The sequence below is a fragment of the Maniola jurtina genome, chromosome 11 (genome assembly GCF_905333055.1).
Source record: "Maniola jurtina chromosome 11, ilManJurt1.1, whole genome shotgun sequence".
Lineage (NCBI taxonomy): Eukaryota > Metazoa > Arthropoda > Insecta > Lepidoptera > Nymphalidae > Maniola > Maniola jurtina.
This window is the reverse complement of record NC_060039.1, coordinates 11,621,513-11,630,799: the sequence shown is the minus strand read 5'-3', so window position 1 is coordinate 11,630,799 and position 9,287 is coordinate 11,621,513. Positions and strand designations below refer to the sequence as shown.

Sequence of the window (9,287 nt, the reverse complement as noted above, 5' to 3'; positions counted from 1 at the left end):
TAAACTACTGGGCCGATTTTGATAAATGAGATGTCAATCGATTCGTCGTAAAGGTCCGGGTGACATAGGCTACATTTTATACAAAAAAACGACCTAACAGATGTTACATGAAAAAAAATGGGGTTTACAAAATTTTTATTTTGCTATTGTATTGAGTGGGGTGTCAAATGAAAGAAGAGAAAATTCTGAGTTCATAAATATAAATGTACTACAACATTAATATATACTAAGTGATAGAAAAACAATTTTACTATAATATTTCAGAGATCGCAGTCGGGTTTTAGTTTTCAACTTTATCTTGTATTTTATAAAATTTTTGTTCAAGCTAGATGACTGTCTTGAACGGTGACACTGCGCAGTACGAAATAGTATAAAATGAAATCGTCAAAATTTAGGTGAAGTTTACAGTCGATATTTTTCGCGCTTGGAGAGCTGGATAACTTGAGCTTTAAAATTAAGACAGCCCATTCTACTTTCACATCATAGTGTTTCGACGTTCAAATCTATCAACGTTGGTGAGATTTAGAGTAAAAAATCTCATACTAACCCTACACAAACACACTTTCCTCTAAATAGAATGAATACTGTATACAGTTCACTCTGGTAGAGCGCATAATAAGCAATCTACTGAATAAATTATACATACTTATTAGTTGGTCTAACATTTTGAAATAGAAAAGTATTTTTCCATTCCATGAATACTTAAATGTTACAAAAAATAACTTCTCAACAAACTTGTTTATTTTTAATATCACTCAAATTATTTTTAGTGATTACGAAAGCTTGCATAACATAAATTTAAATAAGTAGACCGTACCTATATAGAAAGAAATGTCATATTTTTTTTAATAGCCTGCTAGCTTTTTTCCGACTTCATCTAGTTTTCTTAAATATTGTAATTATAATCATAAATCCTTTATTTTGCCAGAAAACATGTAACAATGGTACAATTTACAAGTTTAAAGTTACTTAGTATCAATTTAAATTAAAAACACTAACACATTTGAGTTTAGTTTTTATATAAATCGGCGCGATCGAGAAGTTTTTGCCTATCCCACAATAGCCCAATGCGCCGAAACCAAATTTCACATCAATAAAAAATAACTTTAGGTAAATAAAATAATGATGGTTCTACGCTGAATATTGGAATTTTTGAATACTCTTTCTTAGGAATTCTATATCAAACGAAAATCTAGGTAGATCCATATTATTTCAAACTTCAAGAGCCAGTAGTTTAAACTGTAGCCGATTTAAATCAGTTAGTTTCTCGGTTTTATAAAATTTAGTAAATATATGCACTTATTATTATATGACTGATATCGATCGAAACTAATAGGTAATAATGTAATTATTTGTATGTGATTAAACCGGTCTTTCAATAATTATTAAGGTGACCTACAACTTAATGTCCTGATATCAGGCAGGTAATAAGTACGAGTTGGTGCATCTCGATAGCGTTGATAGAATTCGTGTCGAATTCGAAACTTTATGTCCTTAATGCATACGTTTTGAGAACGCACTCGCTATATTTGCTCTACCTATATGTGTACTTCGTATCAAAAGTACGACTTATACTCTTAGATTAAGGACTAAAATCGTACGTTTTATATGACAGTTGACACATAGAGCAAAATGCAATCTGTGCACTATTTTAACCATTTTTGAAATCCTCACCAAGTTCTTCGTGTACTAAGTAGTATTTTCCCCTTTTTAATCTGGTGCTGACTTCAAAAACTAAAGTAAGGTGAAAGAAAACTGCCTTATGTCCTTATCTCTCGTACGCAATACTGTTGGCAGTTTACTTTCTTTCTCTCGTGCTTTATCTGGATTTACTTTACCTAAAATTAAGTTTTAATTTTTTTATTGATTCTGTTTGTATTTGGTAAATTTGTTTGAAGTAAGGACATAATTCAAAATATTTAACACTTTCCAGTGCTTTTGAAGTTAAAAAGTTGGATCCAGAGTAGAGTTAGATCCAGAATGTTTATGGGGTTATCTCGATAACTTCCTCTATATTGCAAAAAAAAACAAATCGGTTTAGAAATCTCGGAAAAATCGGTACCTATATACTTAGGTACATATTATTATCAAAAATATTGGTGACATTACAACATTATTATTGGTGATATTAAATATTGGTATTTCTTCTTCTTCCAGACCTTATCCTATGTTACGTGGGGTCGGCACAACATCTCTTCTTCTTCCACTCTCTTCTGTCATCCATCAATGTATCATCTACCCCTTTTTTACGCATATCCTCTTTCACGCAATCCATCCACCTTTTCTTTGGTCGTCCTCTTCTCTTTTTTGATTCCACATGCATATTTAACATTCTTTTAGTGATATATCTACCTCTTTTCCCTCTACATTACATGCCCATATCATATTGGTACATTTATGCATATTACTTCGTTCATAAGAATGACACCGGGGCATATTATTTTCAAGCCATCCTGTTGATCGATAATCCAAATCTATTAAGTATATCGAGAAGTGCAAACTCGCACTAAGGATACAAGTCTCAAAACAGTGTTTATTTTACGTTTGATAGGTGCTGGTTTTGTTTTATTTTTTTGCGATGTATGAATATAAATCAATTTTAATCATTTGGACTATAATATGAAGTAGGTATTTTGAACTTGGCCAAGATTATGTAGAATGTTGATTATAATCAACAAAAAAAATCTTGTTTACATTACTTATATACCTACCTACATATAAACATAAAGTTATGATTTTCATATTATTGTTTAAAATCCCACTATAGTTTTTTGGAATAGAAATATTGTAGGCTACGGTCATATTCACACGCCAATATTTTCCCGAATCTACCTACCTAAATATACCTACCATATTTTGATAATAAGTGCAGCAGTTTGGTGAATTTACATTGTATGCAGATTGCAGAGTTAATTAGCTAGGTAAGTAGGTAGGTAACTAACAGGTACCTAGATACATAAATAATTTTACTATGATAATTAAATTTTAATGTGCTAGCTGGATTGCTATAAAGCCTGTTTATTACATATTAACATTTACGTACAGCAAACATTATTACCTACTTTTTTTCTTTATATAACGGAAACGGGTGTGTGTGTGTGTGTGTGTGATAAAAATAAATAAAAATGTGTTTTAGAATGTATTGGTAAAGCCTTTTGGTATGATAGTCCTCTTGGTATAGTTATCTAACGTTGAAAATTGAAACACATTTTAATATTTTTTTTGTGACGTAACCACAAATTAACGGTTTTCGGATTTTTTCCATTACTTGTGCTATAAGACATTGCTACCTGTCAAATTTCATGATTCTAGGTCAACGGGAAGTACCATATAGGTTTTATTATCTAGTACCATGGTGCACGGAACCCTTCGCGTGCGATTCGGATTCGCACTTGACCTTTAGTTATTCTTTTATTTATCCAAAATGATATCCACATAATAATTCAATAACGTACTTCAATTGAATTTGATGCCGTGGCTACTTTCATGGTCACTAAGATACCTATTTAGATACCAATCATCTCAGCTACATTTTTTTAAGATTTTTTATAGGACCCAATTTTCAATAATTTACCTGCTATTAAATCGCGTGATATGACTGATAAAAACGTGACTGATGTAATGAGTAGGTAATACAGGAATAGCGGGTAAAGTCTGTTCACTAACACAGTGTCGCTACCTAACTTGTGTTTATTATATTCGTATTTTATTACAATAATTCTATGAATAATATAATACCTATTCTATTTTATTGCTTAGAATAAAAACATTTATTTAATCAATACATGAAAAAATAATTAACTAAAAGCAATAGGTACATTAAGTGCGGCTGCGGATGTACCGACACTATGCTAGAGAACAGACTTTACCTATAAGGTACTTATTGTAATGATGATCGCATACCTGAAGACGACTCCGAAGGGGCGCCAGAGCAGCAACAGGTGAACTTTTCAATACTTAAGTACTGAGTATCAGTGATGTGCAGGTCATAGAAGTATATGCTTCTATGTCTTATATGGTCATAGAAGCTTCTATCTTTATAGAAGCATAGAAGCATATAAGCATATAAGCATATGTGTGAGTGTAGCTTACAGTGCCATTGTGAGATACACGCACACATTCAAAGCCTCGGGCCGAAACTCATAAGGGCGGTAAAGGTGACGGCCTCTTATAGCACTACTTATTACTATGCAGGTTTCCTCAGCAAGTAGATAATATTTAGCACATAGCTCCGAAAAGTTAAAAGTGCGTGTTGGGATTGAACCCCGGACACCCTGACTTGGCTGAGCCTATCACCGCATATTTTAACCCCCCACCCAAAAAGAGGGGTGTTATAAGTTTGATGTGTGTATCTGTCTGTGGCATTGTAGCTCCTAAACTTATGAACCGATTTTAACTTAGTTTTTTTGTTTGAAAGGTGGCTTGATCGAGAGTGTTCTTAGCTATAATCCAAGAAAATCGGTTCAGCGGAGCCGTTTGAAAGTAATCAGCTCTTTTCTAGTTACTGTAACCTTCACTTCTCGGGGTGTGCTATAAATTTTTAATTTATACTTGTACTCTATGTATTTTTTTATACAAAAAAAAAACGAGAGTCTTAAACAAGTTTTAAACGTATTTTAAAAATGAAAATGATTTTTCAATAACGGTACTTTTCCGACCCTGTACCTACCATGATTATGCAACAGTCAATCCGTTGCATTTGTCGCACTTAATTCCTTTATATGTTGATTTCAAACTACGGAATATAATATCTATGTACATATAATAAAATTGTAGAAAAGTGGTGTCTGTACAATGGAAATATATAAAAAAAAAGTAGCAGGGGTTGTTATTATATCGATGCCGAACCCGAAATTGTAATTAATTTTTTTTTGTCTGTTTGTCTGTTTGTCTGTGTGTTTGTGCACGCTAATCTCAGAAACGGCTTATTCGATTTAGATACGGTTTTCACTAATATATTGTAGTAAGCTTCACTTAGGATTTAGTGTTTATTTCATGTCAATCGGTTCATAAATAAAAAAGTTATGTCAATTTAAAGAATCACGGCGCCTCGCGCCTGAGCGTCCGTGGCTATATAAAGCGCGAAAAGTCACTATTCCACGCGAACGAAGTCGCGGGCACAGCTAGTAATAAATAAATATCGCTCACCCTACTATTAATAATAATTAATGTCACTGTTCACACTTAGATGTAATAATAATTATATTCCGTAGTTTGAAATCAACTTTAGAATTTAAATTTTCGAACTTTCGGATTTAAATCCAAGATGGGCAAAAGGCTGTGGTTAAGGGCCGAGTAGGTATGTTGGGAACCTTGTGAAAAATAAAATGAAATGAACATCAGTATTATTTTTCTAACGTTTTATTTGCTTCACAATTTTATTAAAGCTAAGCTCTAGACAATTTATATCGCCATCTTGCGTAATCATGCTACATTAGAACGCAACGAATTTAATAATTCAACGATCAATCTATCGTGTTGTTCTAACTTCCATCGCAACTTCATTTTTTCGAGATGGTATTATAGATTGATAATAGGTGGCGTTGCTTTATTAATAATAACACGGAACAGAAAAAACAGTGGAAGTGCAATGCACCAAAATTACTATAGGAACCGCTGTCGCCAAACTCATACAAATATACCGATAAACATATATTGCACTACAAAGAAACAAACCGTTTGATTTGTCGTTTTAAGTTTAGTCAAAACTAGCCTACGTCACAGATTTGGAAACAAACCCTGACGTTCTAGAAATAAGATTTATTTTGCTTTAGCGGAAGAACGTACTTACGAGCTATAGTCACACTAAATTTGATTGTCCAGTTAATTCCGCTATTTGACCATAGATGGCGGTATTCTAAGTGGTAGCAATTATAAACTTAATTGCGTTTAAAATATGGTTGACATTGCCGTGATCGGTCGATTTCTAATGCTACTCAGCCAAGGCCGCACCACGTAGCTCATTGAATTATCTATCGATATCGATAGATACGCGTTATTTTGTTCATTCGCTAAAATAAAATTAGAAAAAGGTAAATATAAAATTGAATAAAAGTGCTGGTATGTGTGCATGCCTTTTACAAGTATGCACTATAAATACTGCAACGTATGAAAATAGTAAAATTTTATTTATTGCCTTTGAAATAAAACATATTTGTTAAGAAACTGGCGTTTCTAAAGTCTTATTTTTAATTTTAATAAATGATGTATGCGAAAATTTATATATTTTTCGAATATTGTCTTCATCAAATCGGTAACGTGATTGGACGCAGGAAATTCGCCAATTTGATGGGAATTCAATATCGTTAAATAATAGAGTTCCTATGAACTTTCGCATTATTTGAGTTATCGCTACTTCTTTTCGAAAATCTCTGGTTGAAAATGATGTGTCACTAATGCGTCAACACAGACATCACAGTTTATTTTTTTCATTAACATTCGGGCAATGTAACCAGCAATATGGCCTATTGCTTTATTACTGAAATCAGAAAAGTGCCCTCCTAGTTCTTCAATTTCTGAATCGTCCTCAATTTGATCGTATTGTGACATATCTTGAGACATACTACTTCTGTTTATCCTTTCAACAGCTGACGAACAGTTCGGTTGGTATCCAATTAACTCTACTCGTTGCATCTATCCATTTCTCTTTGATGCTTGCATCTTTGGGAAACCTAAAAATATTTAAAATGAAGGTTAAAGGAACTACTGATGTCTATTTAGTGATCAATGCAACGTCTCACTCATTAATAAATTATAATTATTACTTTACTATTTATTTCCTTGTACCGATATAATCGATAAATTCAATATTCGACTTGGCCACATCACTACTTGAGTAGCGAACGAGCGCTATTGAATAGAATCAATCCAAAATAAACTTTATCTTAATGGTTTAAGGTTGATTTTGACTAACCGTTCTATTAAATATTAGTAAATTGAAATAAATTAAGATTTATTAGAAAACAATGAAAATCCTACTTACCGATGATACGAAATACCTCCATTTTTAAGATTTTTTCTCCTACTATCATTTTTACACTCCAAAACGGAACAGTACGGCATTGCCAGGGCAATATGAATTTGTCGCGAGACTACCAACTCCACGCGATGTTAGAACGCGACTGGGATCAGCAGTTAAGCATAACGATGCTTAATTGTGGCACGCGTGCCACGCCTACTTAGCACTTCCACTGTTTTTTCTGTTCCGTGAATAATAATTAATAATAATAATAATATTGTAGGTAATTATAAACTTTGAAGATCTATCTATTAAAAAATTACAAAATACAGTACAATTTGTTTTTATTTTGCATGTACATGGAAGGTATGACGCAGGTATAATTTTATTTTTAACTGACTTAAAAAAGGAGGTTCTCAAGTTGACCTTTGGGTTTTATGTATTTACCCAACCCTATGGCCGCAATTTTTTCGCTTCTTGACCAATATCACATATAGTCACTGATATTTTAATTTATTTTATTTATTTATTTAAACAACTTTATTGCTTAAAACTATGACAAAGAATTAATTTAATTATTGTTTTGTAAAATATTTTGTCTAAAAAGCGATTTAGTATAATATAAACAAATCTATATTACATATAATAAAATTGTAGAAAAGTGGTGTCTGTACAATGGAAATATATTAAAAAAAAAGTAGCAGGGGTTGTTATTATATCGATGCCGAACCCGAAATTGTAATTAATTTTTTTTTGTCTGTTTGTCTGTGTGTTTGTGCACGCTAATATCAGAAACGGCTTATTCAATTTAGATACAGTTTTCACTAATATATTGTAGTAAGCTTCACTTAATATTTAGTGTTTATTTCATGTCAATCGGTTCATAAATAAAAAAGTTATGTCAATTTAAAGAATCACGGCGAACAAATTTTTAGCTACCCAAACGACGGTATATGTAATTCAAAATATGCTGCCCGAAAAGTCACTATTCCACGCGAACGAAGTCGCGGGCATAGCTAGTTCAAAATATTTTTATTCAATTGAACTTTTACAATGCTTTTGAATCGTCGAAATAATCTACCACTGGTTCGGAATGCCGTTCCCACCGAGATTCGCTCACGAAGGGCCGGTACTTACCATCGTACAAGGATAATTTTAAACTTTTGAAATTATTTATTGTTATAGCGGCAATAGAAGTAGGTACACGTTCTGTATAAAATTCAACGCTCTACCTATAAGAGCTCATGAAATACAGTCCGTTGAAGGACTGCGGAGGTTTAGTAATGGGGTCCCGATGGCGTCCTTCGGGTACGGAGTACGGACCCCTAAAAAGATGTAAAATAATATGGGTAAAATTCGAATATTGATGACAAAGGAACTCTATAGCATACGCCTTGAATATTCGCGTTCTTTGTCTCAACGTCCCTACTTATTGTAATTAAGAGGGGTCTCTCCGTCACTCGCTCCATACAAACGTAGTTCCAATTTCATTTGAATATTAAGCAACCAAATACCATGAAATTTTGCAGACATATTCTTGAAATAAATCTATGCCTGTGGTTTTCCAGATTTCTGTTAAAATATTCGGTCTCAAAGTTACGCGGTTTTAAAAATTTACATACAAATCTTTGAGCCCCTGTAATTTTAAAACTACATATTTTTAGAAAAATCTAAAACACCACAGGCACAGATATTAGTTTCTAGAATATGTTTGCAAAATTTCATGGACTTTGGTTCAAATGTAATTGGAACTACGATTGTATGGAGTAAGTGACGGAGAGAGCCCTGTTAACAGTCAATGCGTTGTTTAGTGTTCATTTCACGTGTCACGCTTGACACATAATAGTCTTTATGTTCAACATAACCATTATTTACAAATTAGAGCGATACTGTTATTAACTTATTACGATCGCTATTTAAACCAAAACATTGTAAGCGACATTTTTGTCCGATTGTATTGTTTTTGTTTGAACGCATAGAAGGGATGTTTTATACCTACCCTATTGTAGCTCAAATAAAATATTGTATGTCTGTCTGTTACGTTTTCACGACCAATCCGTTTAACCGATTTTAAAGAAAGTCTAGTGACTTTCTTGATAGACAGCTTGCATGATACCTAAGACGGACATAAGTTATGTAGATAGGCTTTATTGTCCCAGAAAACTAAAAAGGTTCCACGGGATTTTTATTTAAACTAAATCCACGCGGATGACCTCGCGGCCATCATTTACTACCTTTTACATATTACTAACTAATAAATAAGGATTTTAGTAGTTCATCCAACTTGTACATCCATCACTATCCATATTAGTTGTGAGTCGTGATTCGT

At 32.8% G+C, this 9,287-nt stretch overlaps 1 long non-coding RNA gene across 1 annotated transcript; it reads right to left on the bottom strand.

Annotated features, from left to right (window-relative positions):
• Positions 1–2,133: 2,133 nt before the first annotated feature.
• LOC123869295 lies at positions 2,134–6,225 on the bottom strand. The gene is made up of 3 exons (XR_006796855.1): positions 5,563–6,225; positions 4,163–4,165; positions 2,134–2,144 (listed from the first exon to the last, which is right to left on the bottom strand). It is a non-coding gene; the product is annotated as an uncharacterized LOC123869295 (long non-coding RNA).
• Between the last annotated feature and the right edge of the window lie 3,062 nt (positions 6,226–9,287).